Source organism: Fundulus heteroclitus, chromosome 9, assembly GCF_011125445.2.
Source record: "Fundulus heteroclitus isolate FHET01 chromosome 9, MU-UCD_Fhet_4.1, whole genome shotgun sequence".
Taxonomy (NCBI): Eukaryota; Metazoa; Chordata; class Actinopteri; order Cyprinodontiformes; family Fundulidae; genus Fundulus; species Fundulus heteroclitus.
In genome coordinates this window covers 13,893,049-13,909,914 of record NC_046369.1, presented here as the reverse complement: position 1 = coordinate 13,909,914, position 16,866 = coordinate 13,893,049, and the positions used below count along the sequence as shown (strand labels likewise).

General features: G+C 39.3%; 1 protein-coding gene across 13 annotated transcripts in view; it reads right to left on the bottom strand.

The window, feature by feature from the left end:
* ptprsa (protein tyrosine phosphatase receptor type Sa) overlaps nucleotides 1–14,118 on the bottom strand; it is a 302,454-nt gene extending 288,336 nt beyond the window's left edge. For 7 of the 13 annotated variants that reach the window (XM_036141046.1, XM_036141047.1, XM_036141050.1 and 4 more), the window contains exon 1: nucleotides 13,791–14,117. The gene's annotated coding sequence lies outside the window, so the exon portion shown is untranslated. Of the gene's footprint in view, nucleotides 1–13,790 lie in introns of all 13 variants that reach the window. The other 6 variants (XM_036141038.1, XM_036141042.1, XM_036141044.1 and 3 more) reach the window with 2 other exon arrangements.
* Nucleotides 14,119–16,866: the final 2,748 nt, after the last annotated feature.

The following is a 16,866-nucleotide window of genomic DNA, read 5'->3' as shown; positions in this document are numbered from 1 at the left end:
CATCTCCGGGAAGATAAATCAAAGTGATGAACAGGACAGCTTTGTAAAATCGGCAGTCCTATTTGGGGTTTGTCAAAGGTCTGACTGATTTATTTGGCAGGAGGAGGAAGGTGCTCCATTTCCTTGTTGCAATTCAAGATAAGAAGGACAGGCAAAGGGCAATTTCAAATAGATTTTGTGTGTGTTTCTTGCTCTTTTGAGCCCAGGACTGTGAATATTAAAACAAAGTGGGTGGGCAAAGAAAAGTAGCTGCTAGGGAGTAAAAGAGGTCAAAAGAGACACTGAGAAAGGAAAAGGGAGAAAGATAGGAAGAAGACTTAGGAGAAAGCGGGCAGAAAGTGCAAATGAGGCAGATGGAGAATAAGAAGCAGATAGGTTCACCTCTCATTAGCTCGCCTGCCACACACTATGCCACAAAGCAATGTGCCTCCCAAGGACATGAATTAAACAGAGAGCCAACTACCTCAGAGAAAAGCAGCCATGCCAGCACTTAGCCAGCCTCATAAACAACCAGCTTGCATTTGTCACTTTCTCTTCACCCAACAAAGCGACAGCAGAAATAAATTACTCTTAACTAGACCTCGTTCTTCCTCTACCTCAGCATCCTTCGCATGTCTTGGCCGATGCTTTTAGCGAACTGTTGGATAGCAAAAAGGCAAAACTCAACAAATAACTAAGGGACAGATTGACACATTGGTCAATGCAACAGTTTGGCTGGGCATATGCACTTTTTCATGTCTTACATTTGGGATTCAGTCTGAATTTCTATAAATGTAAAACAATGCGGTAAAGAAGGATTTTTTTTATAGGAAAACATGAAGAAAGGCGACAGCTTTACAAATCGATAATTGGTTAAAGGGCATATATATTTAATAAGAGAATAATTTCTTAATACAAGTCAAAAAACACTCATTGAAAAACTAAGAACCGTAAAAGGTGGAGTCAGTAGATTTTAAATAGCATGCTTCATCCCCTGGATGATAACATGAAAATATTAGTTTGCAAAATGGAAATCTATTTTGGCTAGAAAAAGTCAGTCATGTTTATGCTCACAACCTGGAGAATTCTCATGGTGAAACAATTAACTTAAGAACTATGCATCAGATTGTAGGTTCCAGTTGTAATTAGTGCTGCAGACTTTTTGAAAATAATTTTGAACTTGATGACAGTCCCTTTGCAACAATACCTTCGTGCCCTACTGTTTAACCTTGCCAGTTTCTTTCTTCCTATTAATCATAGGATCACTTTCTCAAAGGACAGGAGTCAAAGTTCACAGGGGCTTGTGAGTGTGCTAATTAGTTTATCCCCTGATCTATAATGGTGAAATAGACAGGTTTGGAATTTTTTCTAGACCTATGCAAAATGGAAAAACCAGAATAATGCACCACAATATTAACAGCTCTCAGCTCCTAAAGAAATTAGCTTTTTCTGACCCAAATCCATATCAGAAGATTTTATATTAGTTGGACAACAACAAAAAAAATAACTGTTTTACAATAAAGGCAATCTAAATCTTTGGGCATTTTTTCATGTTCTGTTGTACAGTTGCTACCCTACACAAAGCACCAGTTTAGAGATAATAACACACAAAAAAAATAATTTTTATACCTACACAATACACAATTTGAATATGTAGAATAACAAGTATGTTGCATTATTTCTGGTATATCTTTCTGACATTAGAGGCACTTTCCTTTTCACCTCATTTTTGCCAAGCTTCTTGCCAAAGGGCTGAAAAACCCATCAATACAAGGAGTAGGCCATTTCTTTTTCCTGACTTAATACTGATCCTACAATTTGAACATTCATATCTGCATCCATCCATCCATCCATCCATCCATCCATCCATCCATCCATCCATCCATCCATCCATCCATCCATCCATCCATCCATCCATCCATCCATTTTTCAACACGCCTATCCCTTGTGGGGTCGTAAGGGGTTGCTGGTCCCTATCTCCAGCTGTCAATGGGTGAGAGGCGGCGTACAGCCTGGACAGGTCGCCAGTCTATCGTAGGGCAACACAGAGACAAACAGGACAAACAACCATTCTTGCACACACTCACACCTAAAGAGGATTTAGAGAGGGAACAGTTTTTGGACTGTGGGAGGAAGCCGGAGTACCTGGAGAGAACCCATGCATGCACAGGGAGAACATGCAAACCCCATGCAGAAAGACCCAGGACAAGGGTATGACTTGAACCCAGGACCTTCTTGCTATATGGCAATAGTGCTACCCACTGCTAACTGTCTAGCCCATATCTGCATCTGTAAATGGTAAATGGCTTGTAGTTGTATAGCGCTTTAACTAGTCTGACGACCTCAAAGTGCTTTTAACTACATTCAATCATTCACCCATTCACACCCTGACGGTGGTGAGCTATGTTAGCAGCCACAGCTGCCCAGGGGCAGACTGACAGAGGTAAGGCTGCCATACACAGGGCCCTCTTCGTCGTTGTGTTTTGCCAAGGACACAACGACTGAGATGGTCGGAGCGGGGTACTAAACCGGCAACGTGCCAATTGCAAAAAGAACCTCTGGAGAAAACATGGCTTTGTTAATCAAGCGAATGCACAACAATTACTAGAATCCCATAATCAATGCCTGTGGACAAACAATAAATCCTTGCAGGCAGCTCGGGGGAGCGACCAGAGGTGGGAAATGGGATCCTACTAATTGAGAACAAATGTGTTGTGCTATCACTAAGTAATACCTTTCTGTTACAATGTTTAGCTCATTTGGTTAAGGTTACTTCCAAGATCTCAGACTTACCATCTTGTGCATTTACCACAGGAGATCCATGATGCTGTTCCACTGAACCTCTACTGACTTGAGCTTCGACAGGTCAGGGCCATTTTAGAAGTATTTAGTCAAATTACTTAATAATTGTCAAGGCATTTTAAGGTTGTGGTGAAACGTAGCATGGTTTGGTGTGAATAGCCACCAGTAAAATGTGTTGCCTTTTTGAGTTTCTGGCAACCAAACAATTATATGGTTTTTGCAGTCTTGTGTCATACTTTTCATTTTCTTGGATTACACAGCTAATAGTCTCTGGTGAATGTGTGTAATTGAAGAAAACACTGACAAAATTCCAGTAAAAACAGATAGCAGAGTGAGGGTTGGATTTCCAAGGTAAAACAATTTACAACTGTTTTCCAGAAGGGTTCCTGCTTAATACAATGTGGTGACAGATTGTGTTGACGCCACATGACAACCCACCTATCACTTAATAAGTATTTGTGTATTGAACAAAATCAGTAAAATATGAGTAAAACTAATTTCTTTATGACCAATGATTTAAAATAAATAAATTAAGCCCAAAGTCCTCTGGTTTAAGGTTTAAGGTAATCTTTTAATCTGAATGGAAGTAAAATTACCATTTTAGAATGGCGAAGCCAAAGTCCTGAATCCAAGTGAGAATGTATGCCACTTTTAGATCAAATTTAAAATAAAAAGAAAATGCTGTTTTGAAAATTAATCTTTCGAGAGATATCTTTCTCATTTTCAATCAGAAACAAGGTTCTTTGGTTGAATTTGCCAGGGGTATGAACAGTTTAATTCAGGTGCAGTTTTAATTTTTTGACGACACTATTTCAAAAAATAATCTCCCCACTTTACAGGTGCAAAAATGAATTCTAGTTTTGTGCTGTGGGATGAGAGCTCTAGATTCAGCAACCTGTGGATGGAAAACATAACAGGATGCTGGGAAACACATCAAGGGTATCAGGCGAGACAAATCTATCTGGATTTATGAGTGCGGTGTGACGTAGTAATTGCAGGATAGAGCCTAGGCAAAAAGAATTTCGTTCAGCTGTGTGTTGTACTAAGGAACTGCACAGAATATCCAAGACTTTAAACTACAAAAAAGAAAATAATTGTACACTTTGCAGTCATTAAAAGAGCAAAGGCACAGTGATCAGAATTAAATTAAATCTTTACACTTGATTTTCTTTGTCATTTGTCTTGTAAAACAGGAACTCTTATTGTGAGAGCGCTGCAGATTATTTTTGAGCTCCCAACAAAAGGTGAGTGCAGCAGAATTAATGATCGACTGAAGGCTACAGGCAGTCATGCTGGCATGTCTCCACTTAGCACAATGGCAACCATAACTCTGCCATGATCAATAGATGTTCATGACTTGCTTTAAAAAGGTTCCATCTGCCACCCTCTCCCTATCCATCTATTCCTGCCTCAATTTCAGTCAGCCATTCCTTCCTGTGTTCCTCATAATTTAACTTTTAACGGTCTCTTACCACATGCAGACAACCTTTTTCCTTTCTTTTACTCCCCTACTTCTCACACTCCCTTCTTAACCTGTATTTCTCCTATGGCATTCTACTTTTTCTACTAATTTTTCCTGCCTCTCTTTCATCCACTCTTATCTTGTGTTCCTCTTTCATCTCCTTCCCTTCTTTCCATAACCCCTGCAGTCTTTCTTCATGTCAGCTATCCCTTTCTCCTCTCCCTCCTTTTCTATTTTCCAGCATCTATTTTACCCTTTCTTCACTCAGTAACTGCTTCCTTCCTCTTTCAAGGCTCTTTTTGAGAACCTATCTTTCTGTCGCCACTCATCTGTCTTTTTTGTCTTTATTCTAACCTCAGCACCTTATAATGTCTTCCTCATTTTCAGCCAATCCCTTCATTTTCCATCACAGGTTTTAGGATCCATCTCACCTTTCCTTTTTATATATATATAATCTTTGCCTCTTCCTCAAATGTCTTTCCAGCTGGTTCTCTGCTTTCCATCTGCCCTTCTGCCTTTCTCCGAATGCAGTCTCTCCCCTGCTCTCTTGCAATCTGCAGTTCACAGGTTTCACAGGGCACATTGTTGCATCCCAGCGGAAGCCCGAGCAGCATTCTTCCATAAATAATTAAAGAGGCCCCACATGGCCAGGCACTCTCAGTCTAAATGGATTATTCTGAGAGAGATCAATGCTGGCCTGTGAGGGTTTTATTAGGACCTGCAGATGAAATGTACAAGGCCACTGCCAAGGCATCCCTCACTGTGTCTTAATTCCACTATTTTGAGATGATTTCTCTTACCCTTAAACCAGCCGCACTGTCCCAGAGATAACCCAAGCACACCTCCTGAGAATTAACTTGGGCAGTGTACCTATATAACTCAGAATAAATCTTTTGACTACGCAAGACAGAATGGCTCATTCATGTTTAATTAGATGTCTACCTATGATGTACTAAATAGGTGAGACCGTGTTTTTTTAATCTTGCTTTTTTCAAAACTCCGATAACCTCGCTGGTGCTTACTATTGTCACCAGCTAAGGACCAACTTTGTGTGGAGCATCTGGCATTATCCACTGAACTTGTCATTGCTAAGACAAGATGAATGGCTACCCATGACCTTCAAAAGTTACAACCCTTGGGAGAGAATTGTGACTGCAATGTCAAATAATCGTCTGGCAAAATTGTCTCCCTGAAGAAATTTACATCTGTCTCATCCAGCGAGAGCTTTCCTAATTGTCTCTTTTCCAGACAACATCCCTGCACGCTGGAAGCCGAGGACGGCTCACTTGCACTTCAGATGTGTTGAGTTCTAATGATAAATAGAGACTATATTGCGAAATAATTCCTTCATTTAAAACTCCTGGGAAATCTCATTTATGCATTTCCTCTGTACCTGATATTTATTCCATCTGCAGCCTGTGGATTTTGCAATAAAACAGCAAAGGCTTTAAGAGACATACATATTCAGGCAAACAGTTAAAGGGCTACTTTGGAGTGTAAAAGTGAAAGGGCATAAAGTACACTTTAAGAAGAATCATTAATGTTATTTATATATTTAATAGGCGATCAAGCAGCAGGAAAATTGAAAATAATTATTTGTTGACCTTTCTGCCTTCTGACCCTTCTGTCTGCCCTCGAGGACGGGAGTTTGAGACCCCTAGCTTGAGCACTACACACAGAAATCTGCAGTCCCCTACCTGTTTGAAGTTCAAACATGACAAACTGTAGGATTGTTGTACTGGTATTAATAATGGTAAAGTCGACATTTTTATTGGATTCTTGTTTTCTGTAGTTTTGCAGACAAAAAAATAGACATGTCCAGTTGCTCCTGGCAAGACTTTATGATTTCTTCTTTTCAATCAAAACTATCTGAAAAGAGTCACAAAAGAGCCAACCAAGGGGCCTGTTGAATCCTGCTAACCTGGATTTAGCAGAGATTTTCATGAAAACAATATGTAATAAACTCAGCTGTAATGGGCTCCATGCCCACCCAACATATGAGACTCTACTGCCATAGAAAAGGCTTGTAGAAGTTCATTTCACGTTTGCAGCAGAGCACTTTAAAAAGTCAGTGAAATTTCGGGAGAGTAAAATCTGGTCAGACGAGAGCAAAACAGACACTTTTCTAGCGATCTAATGTTGCTGATTACAGAAATTTAGTAAAGCTCCCTAAAGGTCAAGAGCTTTACTACAGAGTGTTACGCTTTTACTGACCAGACACAGAACAGTAGGAAAGTTCTCATCAGGGTAAACACAATTGCTTATTGCACAATTATGATAATTTCATCTGTTTAAATATGCATTAAAACAAAATTAAATAAGCTTAAACTCATTGACTTAACATAAAACACAAAGCCAATTTACCACGAGTTATTATCACTCAAAATACAAGACAAAGTTCTGTTTTGAAATTGCCTTGGATTATAAATACATTCCCAACTCACTCCGTCTGATGTTCAAAGAAAAGATTTGGTCTGAGGTGTTGGTTGGATGATCTTATTCACCCCAGGTTATTTGGTTTGATTGTAAGGTGCTTGCAGATTCAGTCCTATATCTCCCAAACTTTGGGAGTGTGCGAAAGGCTTCAGGCAGTAAAGAAGCATGAACACTGGGTATTAACTTGTTGCTAGGCAACACCCGTTTTGCACTCAGCCTGCTCTAATTGGCAGAGAACACCTGCAAGCTTAATTGAGAGTTCACCTAAAGTTCATTTTTTTTTTTTTTAAACAGTGAAGTCGACCATGCCATGTTTCTATTTATCCGGTTTGTGTGTTGCCATCACCACAAGGAAGCACAATATTATTTAACTTGAACTTGTAAAACATTTGATGCCAATTAATAGTCCATTTAATGTACAAGCCAGTAGAGTAGGTAAAAAATGTCATTTTACACTAAATGCCAAAACAGCTAAGACATGTTGTTCACCATCTAACAATATGGCCCTGGATCAGAGCCTTTGAAGTTGTATGGACAGTTATAGTAACTTTACACTCTTTGTGTTTATGAGTGTCATATTATTTTTGGGTGTTTGAGTGAGATTATTTTAGAACATCTCTCTTTCATGGGTAATATTGTTTGTTGTGTTATTATTGTTGTTATACCAAAAACATAAGGCCTTACCGAAGCTAAGGACTGCCTTGAACTGGAAACTGCGTTACCTTAACATTGCTGCTTGCAGTGAAGCAGGTTAATACCTTTAAGCTCTCCTGAAATTTGCAGTTGAACAGATTTATAAATCAAAGGCCCCCTGAAGGAAAACTTTTAATGGTCATGGGAGAAAAGGCTTGAGCTGTTTGGTCATAAAGATAAAAAGCATTTTATTGGAGCGTAAAGAAGGTAGTTTGAAGCCTAAGAATACTGTACTGACTGTTACGGATGATTGTGGCAGCATAATGCCGTGGTACTATTTAATTACCAATGACAGGAGTGTATTGTTCAAGGTGCATGGAGGACTGAAAAAGTAGGACTACCCCCAAATCTTTCTACTTTTCCTTAAACAAAAAGATACATTGCTGCATGTTCTAATAAGCAATGATCAGAAAATAGACTTCTAGAACAGCCCTCCCATAGCCCTGATCTTAAGATTTTTGAAAATTGCTGGCCTATGCTAAATAGACGGGTCAGGGCCAAGAAAGAAAAATCAAAAGAACAATACTAATTGTGCTAACCAGAGTGGTCAAATATCAGCCAGCAGTTTGGGATCAGAGGATATCCACTATAAATTCCAATTCATGAACCCACTTCCTTTGTTACAAAAAAAAAACATTGATTTTTTTTTAAATTATCAGTTCATGTTGGAAAAAGAACTGTTCACAATTAAAAATCTAAATTCAACATGATATCAATGTGCAACAATATTGTATGCTTGTCTCACAGTAACTGCAGCAGCTCATTCACAGTTGGTTCTTGTTATTCCTCTTTCAAAACTACACTTATATGAACAGTGAAAAGTGTGAGTCTCTGTGTGGGGAAAAGACACAAAATTCTCAAAAAAATAAAAAAATACTAAAAAGCCCCCCTGCTTTATCTGAACTGAACAACTGATACTGGTGACAGCATTTAAAGGTCAGCAAGACCTTTAGAACAAGGGTGTGACATAATGTATCAAAAATATTAATTATTTTGTCATAGAATAACCAAGAGTTAAAATTATAAAAACAGCATACACATTAAATCTGACAGTTTAAGTAGCATAGGTAAAATATCTTATGGCTGCATAGTTCCTGGTAATTGAAGGACATGAATGTTTTTCATTGCTAACTACAACAGCAAATTACAGAGCTCTGCTGTGTAAACATGTTATAATACAGTAATTAAAGGGGGGGGGGGTACACGAGAGTTAATGTACATTTATCCAAACAAAGTTGAAATTGTCTTTATGTTTTATATCTAGATGTACATTACTGTCTGTGGTTTGTACCAGATTCCTTTCCAATAATGTTCCACTGACCAGCGAAGCTATGTAACAGCTTCACCTAACCAAATTACTTGTCGGCATGGTCTCAGGTTGTCTGGATATACACATTAGCAATGCAATTTTCCTTTAGTAAAGAGCCATCAAATCCTTAACATGCTACTTTGATCTGAACAAGGACTTCCAGTGATTATGTTGTGCTCTTCCCACCAGAAAACAATGATTCATGACATGTCTGCATTTTTCCCAGCAGTTTTGATTATTCTGAAAACAACAAAACCGGACCATCAAAGCAGGAAATGAAAAAAAAAACAACCAGATAGTTTTACGTGCCTCTTTGACCTTAAGCCACTTTCTTGAAAGTGAAGCTGTAACACAAACAGACATTATATAAATGTGTTAAGAAATAACATTTAACACACTACGGATACTCAACTGTTCTTTTGTAAACAATCCTTTTCTTTCTTGGGAAATGCGGACAAAATTATGCATTATTCCACAATAACCTAGCTTCTCTTTTCCTGTCATGTACCCAGAAAATGTCTACATATCAAAGCCATTAAAGTGTCAACCTCCAGGGTGGGTTACAACCAGGACAGAATCCTTCAGGAATATTTGTGAATGTTGCCTTTTACTCTCGTTCTGAGTCAAAGTATTCCCCAAAAAGCTTATGTTTGAGAGATTTGATATGACAAACCAGTGCCTAAATGGTGTGTTCTGCCATAGCTGCTAGAATATTCGAGAAGTCATTTGCATAAGGACTCTGTAACCATATGCTTCGTGACAAGATTTGCTTTACAGGAATACAGTTGGACATAAGGTGAAGTGCAAAAAATACTGTCAAATTAAACAATCAGTCTATCAGTCTAGTCTTTGATAATTACCTCAGTGTGAATTGTATCTGTTGCAGCTTCTGCTGCTGTATAGATATGGATAAAAAAAAGATTATTTCACAGGTTAACCTTCCAAATGGGAACCTCCATTACTTTGGTGTGTCTGAACATGGGCTGAAGGAGAGACTACTTTGAGATAGGATTCTATGAAAAACACATTTTGCTGCTTAGAATTTCAAATTCAGCTATGAGCAGCAGGAAAAGATGACATACAAAATAAAAACTGAAAAACAAAACAAAAAAAAACAGCTCAATGTTTATCTGGAGGCGACAACTAACAAGCACTCTCCTAGTAATTGGACTGTTGCAATGCACACTGGCAAAACTCTCCATAAAGTGTGCTTATGATCAAATCTTTTCCTCTCCCTCTATCTCATTTCTGTGTTGGGTTCCCTTAAACAGCTCTGCCAGCCATTCGCATCCATTTCCATTTTGACTGCATTAATGACATGGCCCAAACACTTAGGCTCGGTAGCCGGTAATGAGACTGCAGAATGTGACTTATGGCTCATCCTGTAAATGTGATACGGATGTATTCATGTGTGCGTCTGTGAGCAGGGACACATCGGTCACCATTTATGTCAGTGTCAGCTTCTCTCGTGTGCCCGAAACTGTTGACAAGTAAGACGTGATTGAAGTATGTTTTTACAGAAGCAAACAAGGGGATGCTAAAACACAGCATCCAATCACCCATCTCATACATTCAGAAAACACTGGTTGATTGATGTCTGCCTACATTTTATCCAGAGATGTGCTAACTTGTACAGTTCCATTTGAAACATCTAACAGGTGACCTGCAAGATGAAAAATATTAAAAAGCTTCACGTGTTTTAAAGTTTTGATCTTCTTTTTGTATCAACTTCCAGGTGGGAAATTTTTTTCTGAAGCATAGACATTTTGAATATGGGCAGTTGCCCAGGGCATGATTGGAAGAGGGGCAGACAAGCACAAATAAAAACAAACAAACAACAGTGTTTTCTTCTTACATATGTTGCATCCTGAATAAAATTCCATTGCATGTTTTTGTTTGTTCAGTTAGTGGGGAGTTAGAACCCCTGTATGATATGTAAGTGCATCCTCTTTGCTGCAAACATAAGAGGAAGCAGGTTACCTATCTGAGCATCACCAGCACTTTCGCCTGCTTACAAGATTTCCTAAATATTAATTTGTTTAAAAATGGTATGGATGTTTGGTGTTGTAAGTCAAACTAAACTCCCGTAGGTTGGAGTGCAAATTAATCTGTGACCTACTCTCTGACTTCAGCTAAAGGGCTTCCGCTTACTTTTTAAAGAAATTGCATTTTCACAAACTGGGGTAATTTCTCTAGAGGTTTGTATCGTGGAAACAGCCATATGAAGTAGAAATGTTGAAGCTAACAGTGAAACAAAACACTGTCCAGCAAACAGACCTGTTGCTCATTGCAACTGCTGGATTAGGCCGCTTCGGGTACAACTCGAAGGATTTCGAAATCAGAGAAATTTCTGAGAGGAGCTGCCAACTCATGGAAAATGCGAAACAATTTTTTCAATATGCCTGCAAATTTTTTTCATTGAGTTTGTCAAATTTGTGATGTTTGGGTATTGTTTGTGAGGAGAAAGGAGCAGGTTTGTATCATGAAAGATGATTATGTATTTGTTCAAGAATGTGATGCAAGCTGAAGCTGTCGTATAGCTGTGTGCTGCCTTCTGATTGGATTGAATGGCCTTAATTGTTTGAGGGGGCAGCGAATGAGCTGTTTGCCCAGGGCAGCGTTCATGCAAGAACTGCCCATGTGCAAGAGTATCTTTAGTTTTTATAGAAGCAGCATAGCGAACCGAATTTTAGAGTCCGTGTTTTTTTTTTTCTGCTTGCCACATATGGGGATTTGATTGCTCTATGAACAAACGCAGCCTGCAGAGATACTTCATAAAATCATGTACAGCCCAGTAAATAAGAAGAAAGCACTCCAGTAATGTCTGTCCTTCCAGGGGCTTGTTTGCTCAGACAGCAGGCAGAGACTGACTATCTCCTGTTGGCATTGGGTGGCACTACATCTTAACAGAAGGTGACTGAAACACCATCATGATCAGGATTAACGCTACAAAGCTTGAACGGTATAACTTTGGCTCCTACGGCCGTTGTCAAGCATTAGAACCTCTAATATCGCAAAGACAAGCCACAGCAGAATCGCCATCCATTTTTCTCTTTCCGTGGAAGCAAAAACACAAATGTGAACATTACATCACTTGTCTCACCATGATGGGTTTCTCTGAGGTCGAACTTTCCTCTGTTATTAAAAAAGAGGAGCATGAAATATGAAAAAAGGCAAAACTCGGGAAGCATATGATTGGCTGCCAAAGTAAATCTGTGGTGGCATAAGTCAGAATATAATTTGGAAAGGACTGTGTGCTATTTCCTCAGACGTTTGGTGCAGGCAATGGGTGTGTTCTTCCTCCTCGTACAAACCATTGGTCAACGTCTTTGCTGTGATGTTCTTGGAAAATTCTGGTCTGGGCTTGTGAGCAGCATTTGTGTGGGTGTGTGCGTGAATGTGTGTTTATGAGAGTGTGTATTGGGGGAGGTGAAGTCTCTCCAAATTTCTCATGTGACAGAGCATAACAGGGAATTGTAATACACAGCAACATCATAAATTTGATTACATTACATAGAAAGTGCAAGCCTGTAAGCCATTTCCAGGCACCATAAAAGAGCTATAACTAAGTTAGCATGGGTACAGAGAAAAATGAATAAACCCATTTTCTTTTTTAACAACTTGGGCGCGGGCGAGATATTGTTCTCTCCTCTGGCTTTTATGAGCTTTTCAGACCCGCTGTGCACTCATTGCGACTGAGGCAGGAGACAAGGAAAGATGACAGAACTTTGGAAAGATATCAGATTTTGTTGCATTTTCACACAAAAAAGAAATTGTCAACATGTTTTAAAAAAAAACATTTCTTTGTGATTTAAAATAATGAGTGCAGTTATGCAAAATGCAAAGCATGAAGAACACACAGAGTGACACAATAAATTAAAAAGGTAATGACTGATAATTTCCTGGTATAATCAAGGATGAGGAATGGCATTATCCAAGAATTTTTAATTAAAATGAATATTGCAATTTTAAAGCAATGCAGACATATTGATCATTATTAAAAAATAGTATAATAACTACAAATTACGTCTAGATACACTTTATATAAGATTTCGATTGCACGGGAGCAGGTGTCATTCCTGTTGGACTTTCCTGCATTCAACTAGAGCTTATTACAGACTTCAAAAAGTCCCTGTCACTGGTTTGTGGACGCCACCTCAAAAAGGTTATTGAACATTAAGGGCTTTACCTCCAAATTATACCCAAACGCCGTGTTTAATGTGATGCACCATTGATATAGATTAAAATACTCCCAAAAGTCTAAAAATGTAACAGTGTTTTTGGTAACAGTCAGCTTCCTCACCCCATCTAACAACCGATCGGAACTCGTGCAATCAAACTGAAGGAGCTGAGGGAGAAAACGCCGCAAAAATGACATTTATGATCATATCCGAAATGCGCACTGAGTGCCTCTCGATCTGCGAGTAGCTTATGCATAGGATTCTAGAGCAACCCGCCTAACGATCGACTCAGTCAATAAGACATCCTCTAAGACGCACTTGCTGGATGGAGAGCACCCCCACATATAAGCACACATTCATACATATCCACCCAGGAAAGATCATTCAGATGGGGCTTGCCTTCCCGCGCGATAGATTTTCAATTCCAACAGCATAAAAAATATTAATACATAAGAATGAATGGAAAAGGAAATGTCAGTCTACGGACAAGCATCAGTTTGTTACATGTGTGAGAGTCTTATTTATACTCTCAGTGAAATAAAAAAAAAGGAATCTATACGATCCTTAGGGATAAACGGATATTTTCTTTTCCTTTTCCGAAGCAGTAAACATCCACCAGCACTAAAAGTACCACCTATAGCGCTTTGCGGTGGCAGAGCGGATCTCCCACTGACTCCGAGCATCTCGCTCAATTGCCAAGCTCCACGCCAGCCGGACCGAGCTTCTTTGCTGCATTCTGAGCTGGTGCTCCTGTGTTTGCACCAGTCCGTGCAAATAGTCTTCTATAATACTTTTCCGGTGCAGGTGGTGAAATGGCACAGTAATGGCTCGTAAATAAAAACATTAAAAAATCAACATATCTAATTTCCAAATCCTCCCTATTTCTATTCATCATACATAAGTATCGGTATGAGGATATCCAGCCTACCTCTCTTTCGGGAGCTTTGAAGTTCCTGCTTCTGTCTTCTCAGCTTTTAAAGCCCCTCTTTAAACCCATCACATCTTCATGTTTAAAACAAGTAATAATCCCCGGGATTTGCGTTAAAGGTGTGCGTCCCTGCAGCAGGTCCAGTGATGAGCGGTACGCGGGTTCCTCTGCGGGATTTAGAGAGCGTGTTTGTTCTCTTATTTTTAAAAAAAAGAAATTCCACCCAAGAGCGCAGGTTGGTCAGGACGCGCTTGGGTACGGCAGGAGGACTCGCTCCCTCAGCGGCAGCCGCCGTGCGCACTTGGAGAAACCAGAGCTCTGTCCGTACGGAGAAGCTAGGGGAATGATGTCATGCGTCCGGCCCTCCCTCTCCAGCCACCCCTTAACTCAGGGCTCTTTCCATCCTTTTCTTCCCGTCTTCTTATTGCCCCCCTTTCAGGAAAGATGTGTTTTATTAATTTTGCAGTGTTTTCTGGTGATTTGCAGATTGTATTTATCTACTGTATGGGATACAAGGAGAGTAAAATACCAATAGTCTTAATGAAATGTTTAACAATTCAAATGAGCTATAATGCATCACATTATCACTCCGGCCGGTAATGTGTTTAGTGAGCGGCGGCAAGAGCTTCTTAAACCGAGGTTTTAAATTTAAGGACAGGTTGTTTCATCAGAGGTTCTTTTTGCAGTGCTCAAATTGACACGATGAAGTCATGCCGTTATCTCCCGCCTCACTGAAGGTATCGCCCAGTAGAATCGTCTGGCTGCATTTACCCGGGATAAGAAGGAAGGTAAGGAAACATGAAATAGACCAATGCACGCTGCGCTTTGTGCCGAGAATGCCTGCCCCTCCCTTGTGCAGCAGTTGCATCTTAAAGATAAAGCATCACCTTCATGTCAGAATTAAAGGGTCTGCACAGATCGCAATATATATATATATATATATATATATATATATATATATATATATATATATATATATATATATGTGTGTGTGTGTGTGTGTGTGTGTATTCAACAATTCACCTTACACAGATAAAGCTACAGCCACTGATTTAGGATGTGCATTTTGTGACAATAGAATAAGGCAAGAGCATAGACTATTAATAGCACATTTTGGCGTCCATCCATAGTCCTTACAATGGATGAGCAAACATTGGGTAATTTCCATTTTCTGCTTTCTGGTTTTGCTGCTGGCTGCTTAGCAAAAGAGAAAAAAAAGGAGAAAATGACTGCAAGTGCATTTAATCAATCAGCCTCAACTGCAGGTTTTACTTAATCAAATCTTTAAAGTGGCAGGGCTGCTTTCCTCAGCTCTATGTCATAGGGCTCAAATGATCACTCAGGGAAACGTTGAAATGTATAGCTCCATGAAGTGTGGTCTTTCCTGCTTCCAGTAAAGCACTGCACTTTTTTGTAAGGGAGACACCCACATGCAAAGCAGGGTATGTTACTAAAAGTCTATCAGTGCAACCGTTTTTTTTGCTTGTTTGTTTGTTAGTTTTTTTTTTTTTTTTTTTTACCAGTTGGACTGGTGCACTAGTGCATAATACATGTCTCTTTCTGTGCTAATACATAGATGTGTATATGTCTGTACAACATGCAGAAAGACAGAACGGTATTTGGTCTCAGCCTTCACCTGTTGCCTCCAACTGTCCTGCCTAATCTATGCAAAATTCTGAATGTTTGGTTTGTGATTAACATCTGGTTAGCTGTTTCTTTAACATCTAACCTGTTGTCAAATGTACTGGACTATAGCAGCGTTGTAACCGAAGGTGTGCCTATTATTTACAGAACAGCCCATTTTTTATTAATTTGCAGAAGTAGTCAGAAAAGCGTTTGCAGTTTGTCCAACACATTTTTCTTTACACATTTGTAAATGCCCTTTGGAGTCTTAGATAGAAACTATCACTTTGTGGTCTTGACAGTTGTCTAACTAACCGTAGGTAAAACTCTGTTTTTTAAGGTTTTTCCACCATCACATTGCCATGCAAAATCGAAAACATTTTCATACCCTAACACTCAAACCTGCATTTAGACTGCTGACACAGACATGGTGTTGTTGCTTACCTGCGAAAAGAAAATTTGATATCAGCTCCCCTTATTAAATGACTGCTGTGTGCACCAAGCACTGCCCACATTCGCTTTTACTTATATCTGTTTAATTGGAAACCTTTATTACCTTCTCCATAACTACTTTGTACAGCTTTGTTTCACACAAAGGGCATCATATGCTTACAATGGTTTGCTCCTCTGACAATATGGCAGAATGTCTAAGGTTTCAATCTGAGTAGTAAGTGACGTTGATGTATTTTGATCTATTAAAATTGCTCTAGGGATCCTCTCTCCTCTCGTAAAATCAAAACAATCTCAATTCGGGTGGATTATTGGTTTGCGCAGAAGACTAATCATCACCTGACATGTTTGTTTCACTTTGTGAAAATTACTTATTTTGTTAACTACTGATAGTTAAAAGCTCAATGCATTATCTTAATGCAGAGCAGACAAGGATTAGAGACTTGCATTTGTTCATTTAACATGCTAAAAGCAAAAAAAAAAAAAAATCTTCTGATATTTTGCAAATGTACAAGTTTCCAATTTTCTGCCTATCCATCTATCCATTGTCTATAGCGACTTATCTGTGCAGGGTTGAAGAGGGGCTGATGCCTATCTTCCGCTTTCACTTCACAAGAGGCAGGTTACACCCTGGACAAGTTGCCAAGAAAAAATTGAACAAATATATCTTGTCATGTCTGTGTGCTATGTGTAATTATGTGCAGTCTGAGCCAGTGTCTGCCTCACCAAAACCTTTGTTATGGTAACACATAATGACAAAACAGCCTTGTGTTTCTTGAATGAAGAACCAAGGAAAATTAAACAGTCTTCCTCTGTGTTTTGGAATCTGATAGCAGACCACTTTGGTCCAGCAGATTGAGAAGTCATGGAGTTACTTGTAAAGACCAGACCACATTCACCCCTCTAGATTATTTTTAGAGTCTTCCAATGAAACAGGGGGAGGGAGGGAGAGGATGAGGCAGAGCCAGGGGGAGAGAAAAGGGAGGGGAAGCTCCAGGAGCTG